Here is a 10,116-nt window from a genome sequence, read left to right as displayed (position 1 = left end):
AGTATAATAATAATAAATAAATTAAAAAAAAATAAAATAAAATAAAAGTGATACTTACAAATACATGGTAAAGATGCAAAAAAAAAAATATAGTTCAGTGGGAAGAAAGACATGCTTAATTTTCAAGTATCCTTAAAATCGGAAAATACATTTTTTTAACTTAAATGAACTGTAAGCACTTTGTCCTGATTTCTACAGGAATTGTTTTCTACTAATTATTCTTTAATGTATATGTTTAGTGCCCATGTTCACATTTTTCAGGATACTTCTGAGAGTCCTAAAGCCCTGTAAATTTATTACTAAGAAATAACCAAAACAGTCCTCAAAATAGTGGTTTTCATTTTTATTTTAAATCAAATAAAATGCTCTTTATTCAATGATTTTTAGAATCATTAGTCTCCTTTTTCTTCAAATGTCCATGGTATTGATGTTAATTGAATCAGGTCATTCTTTCTCAATGTTTCTAAAAATTTTCCTCTCAGAGATGAGATGCACGTTTTTCTCAAATGCTAATATTATTTATATTTACAATTACTCACAGAAAATCTGGCTGTAGACTCCATTGCCAGATTGTTTATTAATGAGTAGATTTTGAGAAAAAATATTTTATTACCATTTTTGTGTCTTAGGGACCTCATAATTGAAGCTAAACTTCTAATCTTCCTTACAACATAAAGATAATTTTACTTATTGGAAACTTATGTACCTAAAATTTAGATTTTGACAACTGTCTTGCAGTTTATAAATATTATAATAAAGAAAGCTATGCCAGGATGGTTTAAACTCTTTAACTTATAAATGATAACTGTGAGACTTCTTGGTATGCTCTGGATGACATTCCAGTTGTCATTTTGTGTTTGTAGATATAAGTCAAGGATCCCTAAGTTATTCTAAAGTCATGCCCATTGTTCCTTGAGTCTTGGTTTCTGATAATGTCTTGATTTGCTTGAAGTACAGTTGGTTGGTTTATTAATCTCCTTATTTTTAAGATGATTCAATTAAAAATGTCCCAGTCATTTGACAACTTAATCAAATAACTTCAGACAGAGATAATATTCTCATGAAAATAGCTCAGGGTGATTAAATGTAGAGGGACTGAGTAGCCCCTTCATATAAAGTCATCGTGGGAGATCTCTAGATAGAGGATATTTCAGCTGGGATCTAAATGTCAAGCATGATGTGGTCTCTCAAGAAAAAACATAAGAAAAAGCATCAGGAAGAAGGAAGCAGAAAATACAAGGCCATCAGGTAGGAATAAGCTTTGTTTGCTTGAGGAATGACAAGCAGACCAGTGAGATGACTAAGGTGGGAGAAGTCGCCAATGCAATAGGAAAAGTGGACAGGGCCAGATTACACGCAGCCTTGCAAGCTGCGAGGATTATTTTGTTTTATTTTATTTTATTTTATTTATTATTTTATTTTATTTATTTTTGAGATGCAGTCTCACTCTGTCGCCCAGGCTGGAGTGCAGTGGCGCTATCTCGGCTCACTGCAACCTCCGCCTCCCAGGTTCAGGTGATTCTCCTGCCTCAGCCTTCCGAGTAGCTGGGACTACAGGGGCCTGCCACCATGCCCAGCTAATCTTTGTATCTTTAGTAGAGACGGGATTTCACCATTTTGGCCAGGATGGCCTCGATCTCTTGACCTCGTGATCTGCCCACTTCAGCCTCCCAAAGTGCTGGGATTACAGGTGTGAGACACTGTGCCCGGCCAGAGTTCTGATTTTATAAGCATGGAATCGCATGTCCAAGATATGGTTGAGTAAAAAAACCATGTTTCAAATAGCCTGAATAGAAAGATCCCCTTAATATAAAATTATATATTCATTTTCATATGTGTCTGTAGGCACAGAGACACATTGGGGCCTATGTTCAGAGAAACGTTAACATTGGAAATATCTGAGTGCTGGACTTCAGGTGACAATTATGTTCCTTTTGTATTTTTCTGCACTGCTTGAATTGTTTGCTAAAACAACAAAGCCATATCAAATATGCATACATAAAAAAAATGAGCCATGGTCCTCTTTGACTAAGATTTAATGTTAAGACAACATTGACATTATTGTGGCCTCCAAACTCACAGAAGATAGAAAAAAATGGAATTATAAAGAAAAGTTTGTTGGATTTTATTAATAAATGTAACAATAAAATAACCTATGCTTTTTGGGGGAGTTTTCAATGATTATGGAAGATACAAAAAGCACCAAGAAACCTAGAGTGCACAGAACATGAACAATCAAGAAATCCCCTGATTATGTACCAAAATAGAATTCCCCACATGCAATTGGTATTTCCCTCAACTTCTGGAAAGTGAAAAATGAATAGGAGGACATTAAGCTGACAGAAGGAAGAAGGTGGAAAAAGGGTAAATAGTATTCACATTACACATTAATTCAATTACTCACTCCTTTGACAGAGATTTTAAAATAATCTAAATAAACAAGGGTTGTGTGCAAGACATCTGTTTGAATTAGATTCTCATGGGTGTAAAAATAAAACACGACCACAAAGGGAAGCAGGCAGGGCTGAAAGGCAGCACAGAGGCTACTAGCTTCATAACAGAATAGTCAGACTTAGGGTTTCCATACTCCACCAAAAAATACATGGGAAATCTTCTTTTTGCATCTACTTCTCCCATCAAAATCTTTCCATTGCTTTGTTTTATGTCACTCTTATTTTTACTTGTACATATTCACCTTTTGTTATATCCTCATATTTCTGTGGTGTCCATGGAGTCCTGCTTCAGAGGATTCACTTGAACCAGCTTTGAATTTGCATGTAACTACCTATTGCCATAATTCCATGGAAAACCACTAGGAGAGTGTTATTATTCCAAAACTGGATTACTTCCATAAATAATCTAATGAGAGCTTCATTTTTTTTTTCTGCCTATGAAAGCCACTTGAGTTCCATTCCATTTATGGGAAAAAAGGCTTTTCTGTTTCTATTGAATTAAGCAAATGGCTGTCTTTTGGCAAGGAAAGAAGAAAAGCATTAATCATTTCCAGTTCACTATATCAGGATGTTTACTCACAAAAGACAAAGATTCAATTATATCTTTCTTATTATGACCTCCAGGTATTTTTCTCAATGTGACAATTCTATAATTCTTCAGAAGAGGTTATTTATGGATATATCCTACTTAGAAGAATAGAATGTGTGCAATAGCATAAGAACACTTTGGCATCACTTTCAGATAACCTGATGCCTGCATTGGTCTACCATGACTAGAGGCATTTGTTTGTAATAATAAATAAAGTCTGATGGTGGTCCTTGAGGATGCTGGTTGCTTTTTACCCTCTCCCCAATCACCATCCCTCTGAATGTAGTAGACTATTGCTAGGATTGGGTCTTATCTCTGGCCATATTGAAATCTACCCCCCAACTCTTCAAACTTAGCTCTCTCCTTCCATCATGTAGGATTGCACCTGACCTTTTGCCCACCTGGGTTTCATGGGCTTAGACTTCACTCTTAATTCTTGCCTTAATTCTAGCTGCTGCAGTTGGCTTGGCAACCATTGTCAACAGAGTTCCCCCTCAGGCTCTGTCTCAGCAATAGTGTAAGTAGAACTGAGGCTGGCACCTAGACTGTGGTGGGCTGATTCATAGAGGCTGGGTTGGACTGAATGGAGAAGAGATAAAACTGTGAGAAAGAGAGTGAAAAACATGAAAATCCATGAGTCAATATGTGAGTATGAAAAAGACAAAAGTCCATATTTGTGAAGAGCTACACTGCTCACCAGTGACTTTCCATAAATACCTATCCACCTCAGCATTGAGAAGAGAGAGAATTTTCTCATCAAATGCTGCAGGTATTAGCTGAGTATGCCTTTTTCTTAGCCAGTTCTGACTACTAGTTAAAAATATTCAAAGGGGCTGTTATGTGAAATTATTGTTTAGCATTTCTATTTGCAGAGCCTATTTTAAGGAGGTTAAATCACTTTTTAATTTAACTAGTTAGGCTCCTATTGGATAGTGATGAGGTACCTTGACTACATTCTGGGACTAGGCATAATCTTCAGTAAACTGATATTAATGTATTTTCTTACTTTTAAATTATTTTCATAAAAAGTTTCTTTATTTAAACACAAACAAGGTAACAAAGCTTTCTAAAAATAAAATGTTTAAAGTAATATATATATATACTTTTATTTTATTTATTTTATTTTTTTTGAGACAGAGTCTCACTCTGTTGCCCAGGCTGGAGTGCAGTGGCCAGATCTCAGCTCACTGCAAGCTCCACCTCCCGGGTTCACGCCATTCTCCTGCCTCAGCCTCCTGAGTAGCTGGGACTACAGGCGCCCACCACCTCGCCTGGCTAGTTTTTTGTATTTTTTAGTAGAGAAGGGGTTTCACCGTGTTAGCCAGGATGGTCTGGATCTCCTGACCTCGTGATCCGCCTGTCTCGGCCTCCCAAAGTGCTGGGATTACAGGCTTGAGCCACCGCGCCCGGCCTATATATATACTTTTAAATATAAAATTGCATACCTTTGTCATTAATTTATAACTTCTGGTAAACACAGCTTAATTTAACCTTGGCTTTATTCTTAGATTTTGATTGAATGTTTCTTTTATCTTACCCTGGATCATTTCATAAAGTTGTTACATAGACTTCTGGGTTTATACAAGTTATTTAAAAAGCCATTGTAGTCTCTCAGAACTGGCATCACACATCAACTTCCAAATAAGGGAATTTTTTGGTCTGTCTTCTTTCATAAGTTTCTGTTGAAATCTTTCCTTTATGTAACAGAAGAAGTGAAAAGGGAGAAAAACATGAAGGGCATTTTATGCTGAAAGCACAAAAACTGGGTTTTTATCTAATCATGTGGAAGTATTTTTTCTCTCTGGTGTTAAATAAATGAGAAATATATAATTTCCATTGATTTATAATTGAAAGCTGGTAGCTATATATTATTCAAAATTGAAACATACTACAAGTCGTTGCTTTTTTTGTAATATTGTTCTTGAAAATGTATTCTCAAGTTGGTGGTATGAATTCAAACAATACATATGTAAAAATAGAAAAAGAAACAAAAATGCCCAGACTTTCCATTTGGTGGTTAGAACATATTCTTGACCTCTACCACAAACGAGTGTGTCTATCCATACATCACCGGGCCTTTTCAAAGCGTTTCCAGATTCGTTGGGAAGCTTTGTCGTTGAATATAATAAAGCTCATATTTAGAGTTTAGAGTTTTTCTCTTTGCAAATAGCAAAACACAAAAAACAAAAATCAAAAACACCAAACAAACAACCGAACAATGACCCCCCCCCCCCGTCTTTTTTTATTCACGGGAGGACAAAATCCTCATGTAAGAATCTCAGGAACATAAACATAAAGCTATGCACATGGGGCCATAACCAGTTATTCCTATTGCTCTTTTATTGAAGCGCTGTTATTGTCTGGGGTAAATATCTGAGATTTATTGCCTCACGCCAAGGAAATCAAGGACGTGGACACACGAAGGGAGGTTAAGAGTGGAAGATCAACAGGCAAAAGAAAGAATAGCTCTCTCTGCTGCAGAGAGAGGGGTACCAGAGAAACGGGTTGCCGGTTCTGTGGTGGAATGCAATGGGTTTTATAGATGAGCTTGAGGAGACAGTGTCTGTTTTACATAGGTCATAAAAAAATTGACCAGACCAGGTGTGCTATTTGCATAAAGTGCAAAAAACTGGTTAGTACTAGGTGTGCCATTTGTATGGCGTGTGATAAAGCTGGCTGCCCTGCCCTAACCTCTTATTATGCTGATGGGTTCTTTGCCTGGCAGGGGCCATGTTGCCTGGTTCTTTGCCGTACATGTGGTGACAGAAAAAATGGAAGATGGCGCCTCCATGTTGAACATACTTGGCTTCCAGTTAGCCCTTTTCTATTGGCACAGCTGCCAGCATTTACCCATGCCAGCTTTCAGCTTGCTTACCTATGTCTGCAGCTCAATTTTTCAGGTTGCTCTTTGTTAGAAAATAAATGATTTTGGGGCTGCTTTTTGTTAAAAGGGAAGCCTTGCCCAGGAGTCCTTTACTCTCACTATCTGCCTAAGTAATTACTTTCTATCGGCCAGGTGTGGTGGCTCATGCCTGTAATCCCAGCACTTTGGGAGGCCAAGGCGGGTGGATCATGAGGTCAAAAGATCGAGACAATCCCAGCCAACATGGTGAAACCCCGTCTCTACTAAAAATACAAAAATTAGGTGGGCATCGTGGCATGTACTTATAGTCCCAGCTACTTGGGAGGCTGAGGCAGGAGAATTGCTTGAACCCGGGAGGCAGAGGTTGCAGTGAGCTGAGATTGCGCCACTGTGCTCCAGCCTGACGACAGAGCGAGACTCTCTCTCAAACACACACACACACACACACACACACACAAATTTCTTTCCATTTCCTGTGTCAGTGCCTTGCATTGAATACCTAGCATACCTGTATCCCTTTAACCAGTTGTAATTTATATATAACCATATACACTTAAAATTATAAAAAATAAATGTTCTAGCTTCCTTTGAGGAGTCCTCTGGATTTCCTTTTGGTCACATCTCTTAGTTACTAATCACCCTTTTCTCTGCTTTCTTCTCCTTTACCGCCAATCTAGAACCACAGCTGGGAAAAGTTGAGTTGCTTCTCCCCATAGAACCTAGCACTGACTGCTCTAGTATTCTGCATGGTGGAACTTTTGAGAATATTTGGAGACAGGATGCTTGGCACGAAGGGCTGGGATCCTCAAAATAGGGGGTCACTCCAATGGAGTTAATGTCTTATTTCCTTTTCCTGAAAGAAAATAAAAGTGTATTTACTGAAAATATTAAAAAGATCTTTTATGAACATTTTTCTTAATGGAATCAGTGAATACAATCAAAATACAATCAAAACAAGAAGTAATGGTAGGCATGTATCATTCTATGAGTGTGCATATTTAATAAAAAGATAAAAAGCAAGCAAATAAACTAAACCCACTCCAAAACTTTAACGTATTTATAGATATTTAATTATTCTTCTCTGTATCAAGCTCCTTCCTGTTCCTATTATAAATGACAACAAAGAAAATTGTTGGCTTATGCATCAGGGTATTTGTACTCTTTGTAACGACAATTTGCATTTGCTTTTTCAATACTATGGAGAGGATATGAGCTCTTGGTGTAGTGTCCCAAGGATATGAACAATTCAGGCTAACATGCAGTAATTTTCCTTTCTGACAAATAATAAATGGAAAAGGAAACTGGAGTTGTGACTAAATGTAATGCTTGAATAAACATGTCTCCCAGTTCAGGGGTCAGTTCTAGTCATAGTCTTAATTATTATTATCAGAATTGAGTTGTGATTATTGGATTGGAATTGTTTTAATTTTTATGTCAAGACAGCTAAAACAATCACATTCATAGCATCAAATGTCCATTTGGCAGTGTATGATTATTGTCATTTACTGTATAAATGTACTAAATTCTTTTTGGATAGCCATGGCTTTTAAGATAGTTAAAGAATACTTGCTTTATTCTGATGGGAAAAGGAAAGAATGAAAGTAATTTATCTACTGATTTCTTTCAAGGCTTACAGAAAGTCAGGGCCAGGTCTTAGTAAGTTCCCTGGAGCTTATAGGGAGCCTGTTTCTTTGCCACAGTAATAAATGTTCTTTACCTAAAAGCAGAAAGGAAGGCATCTCCTTCTTGAACAGTTTCTTGGTTCCTGGATTTGCTAGCATTAGAGCAGGAAGGAAGTAGCTGCCCAGATTCTAGTCTGAAGGGCTGCTGGGAAAATAGGTCTTTCTTATTTCTTTGAACAAAAGAGAGAGATTCCCTGGTCAGTAGGCATAAAATTGTAGTTGCCTTTAGACTTATTCACACTAGTAAAGAAAATGGTCCCCAAATATCTTCCAGTTTGTTAATGTTCACTCTGTGTGTGTGTGTGTGTGTGTGTGTGTGTGTGTGTGTACCTGGTTTATTTTCAGATCATAGTCATCAATGTATTTTTGGAACACTAGTCTTGCAAGACGATTTCTGAAAACTGCTCTGGTCTTACAGCATTTCTCTTCTTGAAGAGTCATGATACCTACTAACATATTAAAGGTACTGGAGAGTCTCAAAGTAAAGAAACACCTGAACTTGATTTGACCCAGAATTTCCCTAGCTTCATTTGACCATGAAGCACTTTTTCTTATAATGATTAATAATAGTTCAATTCCATAAACATATTTAAGAAATGCTGAATTCGATGATTTTTCCAAAGAAATTCGAATGAACATAATACTCTAATGACAGAGGAATGTAAAAATGTAGGCAGCTGCCAGTTTCAGTATCTCTGCCGGCTTCTTTAAGCTGAGCTTAGTCAATTCCACTTCCCAAAGCCTAGATCTGCTAAAGTATTATTAGGCCCACAAACCCTGTAAAATTCTTTCTATGCAAGTAGCAGCTGATAAAAGGGCTCGCTAAGGTTTTTTGTTTTTATTTTTTAACCTTAACTAGAGTGTTCCTTTTCCTGTAATATGTTACCAAGCCAGTTCTATTAGGCAAGTCAATTAAATTACTTCCTGTCTCTTCTATCATCTTCTACCATCTGATACTCAGTGACGTTGGGACCAAAAAATGTACAGTTTTTTTCTAAAAACATATGCTCATCCCAGGGAAAAAAATAGCAATGAAGAAAAAATGTTCCTCAGCTATCTGAGGATTCCAGTCCTTGGTGGTACTTGCAAACAGCAACAAGCTACATTTAACAAAACAAATCCATTTGATGTCTTACATTACTCTGTGAATAGAAATTTGGGCTATTTTGCTCTAAGACAACAGGAAAAGGTCTGAATTTCTTTGATTTTTGCCTTACGGTGAAGAAAAAAAAAGTAAAGAAAAGCACAGAGTTATTAATTAACTTCTGTGAAAGATACTTTATGTGATTAATGGTTTACAGCTACATTTAAATCAGGACAGATATGCTGAATAACTACATGTTTACCAAGATTATTACCAGGTACGCTGCCAGGAATTTTATTAACCTATAGGCTACTTATGATCTCTCTTCCCTTCTACCCACTCCACAAACACACACCAAAGAACTGGTCTACCGGAGTACGACTGAAGTCTCAACTGAGGACACGATGTAAATAACTTTTAGTGTGTTTGAAATTAAGACAATGGATATCTTTTCCAGGTCATGGTGCACACATAGATTTTTGACTTTCTTAACAGAGCACATAACATTTGGAGTTGTCTGGATTAAATCAGATGGCAAAATCTGGTGATCTATATAATAATTCCCCTTCCCCCTTCTTTGTCATTTCAGACAAAACTCTTGTGTGGAGATCAGCTAGAAGAGGACAACTTAAAAGAGTGTTTACTGTCTTAAAAGAGTGTTTCTTTTAAATCTTTTTATGGTAGAAACGTCATAATACACATAAGTAGAGACACTAGTGTGATGAGCTTTCATGCACTAATCAATCCATTAAAGAGCTATCAACATTTTGCAGATCTTGCTCTCCCTCTTCATTCCTCCTTTTTTTCTCTTGAGTATTTCAAGCAAATCCCAGAAATCATGTCATTTTGCAGCCTGCATCTCTAACTGGTGAGGCTTTTCTGTTTCGTAACAGGCATGCCATTGCTCAATCTGACCATTGAAAATAATTCCTGAATTTTGAGTCTACATAAATCTCCTCTATTTTTCCTTAACTTTTACCCTGACCCAACTCTTGATCACCTCTAGGCCCTCAAAGACTCTCATTTCTAGGAATGAGTAGAGCCACGAAGTGGAGGGCATTTTTTCTCTTCAATCCAAAGCATCAACTTAAAGTCATCACATCACTTCCAAATTTCTCTAACTCTGAACTCTGCTGCTAATACTTTAGGGCATGGTTTCAATATCCGCGGATTGAGAGCAGGGCCAAGTTATTTTGGTGACAAGCCAGAGATGAAATTCTAGAATGCATTCCGCCTAGAGTCTGCTTCCCAAGCCCTTCAGGAGACACAGAGCAGGAAGTGGACTTAGCTGTTGGTTACAAAGCAGGATTTCCTCATACGGAGTAAAGTGTTTTCTTTTCACAAAGATGACCTATTTATTTATATTTTCAAGTAATCTATTGCAGCCTTAGTTGTAGTGGGTCACTAGTTCATGCCTTCAATAAACTGTCATGGAGTGTTTACTG

General features: G+C 37.1%; 1 long non-coding RNA gene across 1 annotated transcript; it reads left to right on the top strand.

Annotated features, from left to right (window-relative positions):
* The first annotated feature begins 1,691 nt into the window (after positions 1-1,691).
* Positions 1,692-9,439, top strand: LOC110742513. Its single transcript, XR_002520247.2, has 3 exons — positions 1,692-3,687; positions 7,933-8,050; positions 9,261-9,439. It is a non-coding gene; the product is annotated as an uncharacterized LOC110742513 (long non-coding RNA).
* Positions 9,440-10,116: the final 677 nt, after the last annotated feature.

This window comes from Papio anubis, chromosome 2, assembly GCF_008728515.1.
Source record: "Papio anubis isolate 15944 chromosome 2, Panubis1.0, whole genome shotgun sequence".
In the NCBI taxonomy this organism is placed as follows: domain Eukaryota; kingdom Metazoa; phylum Chordata; class Mammalia; order Primates; family Cercopithecidae; genus Papio; species Papio anubis.
The sequence above is the reverse complement of the archived record's forward strand: the minus strand, read 5'-3'. Positions and strand labels throughout refer to the sequence as shown.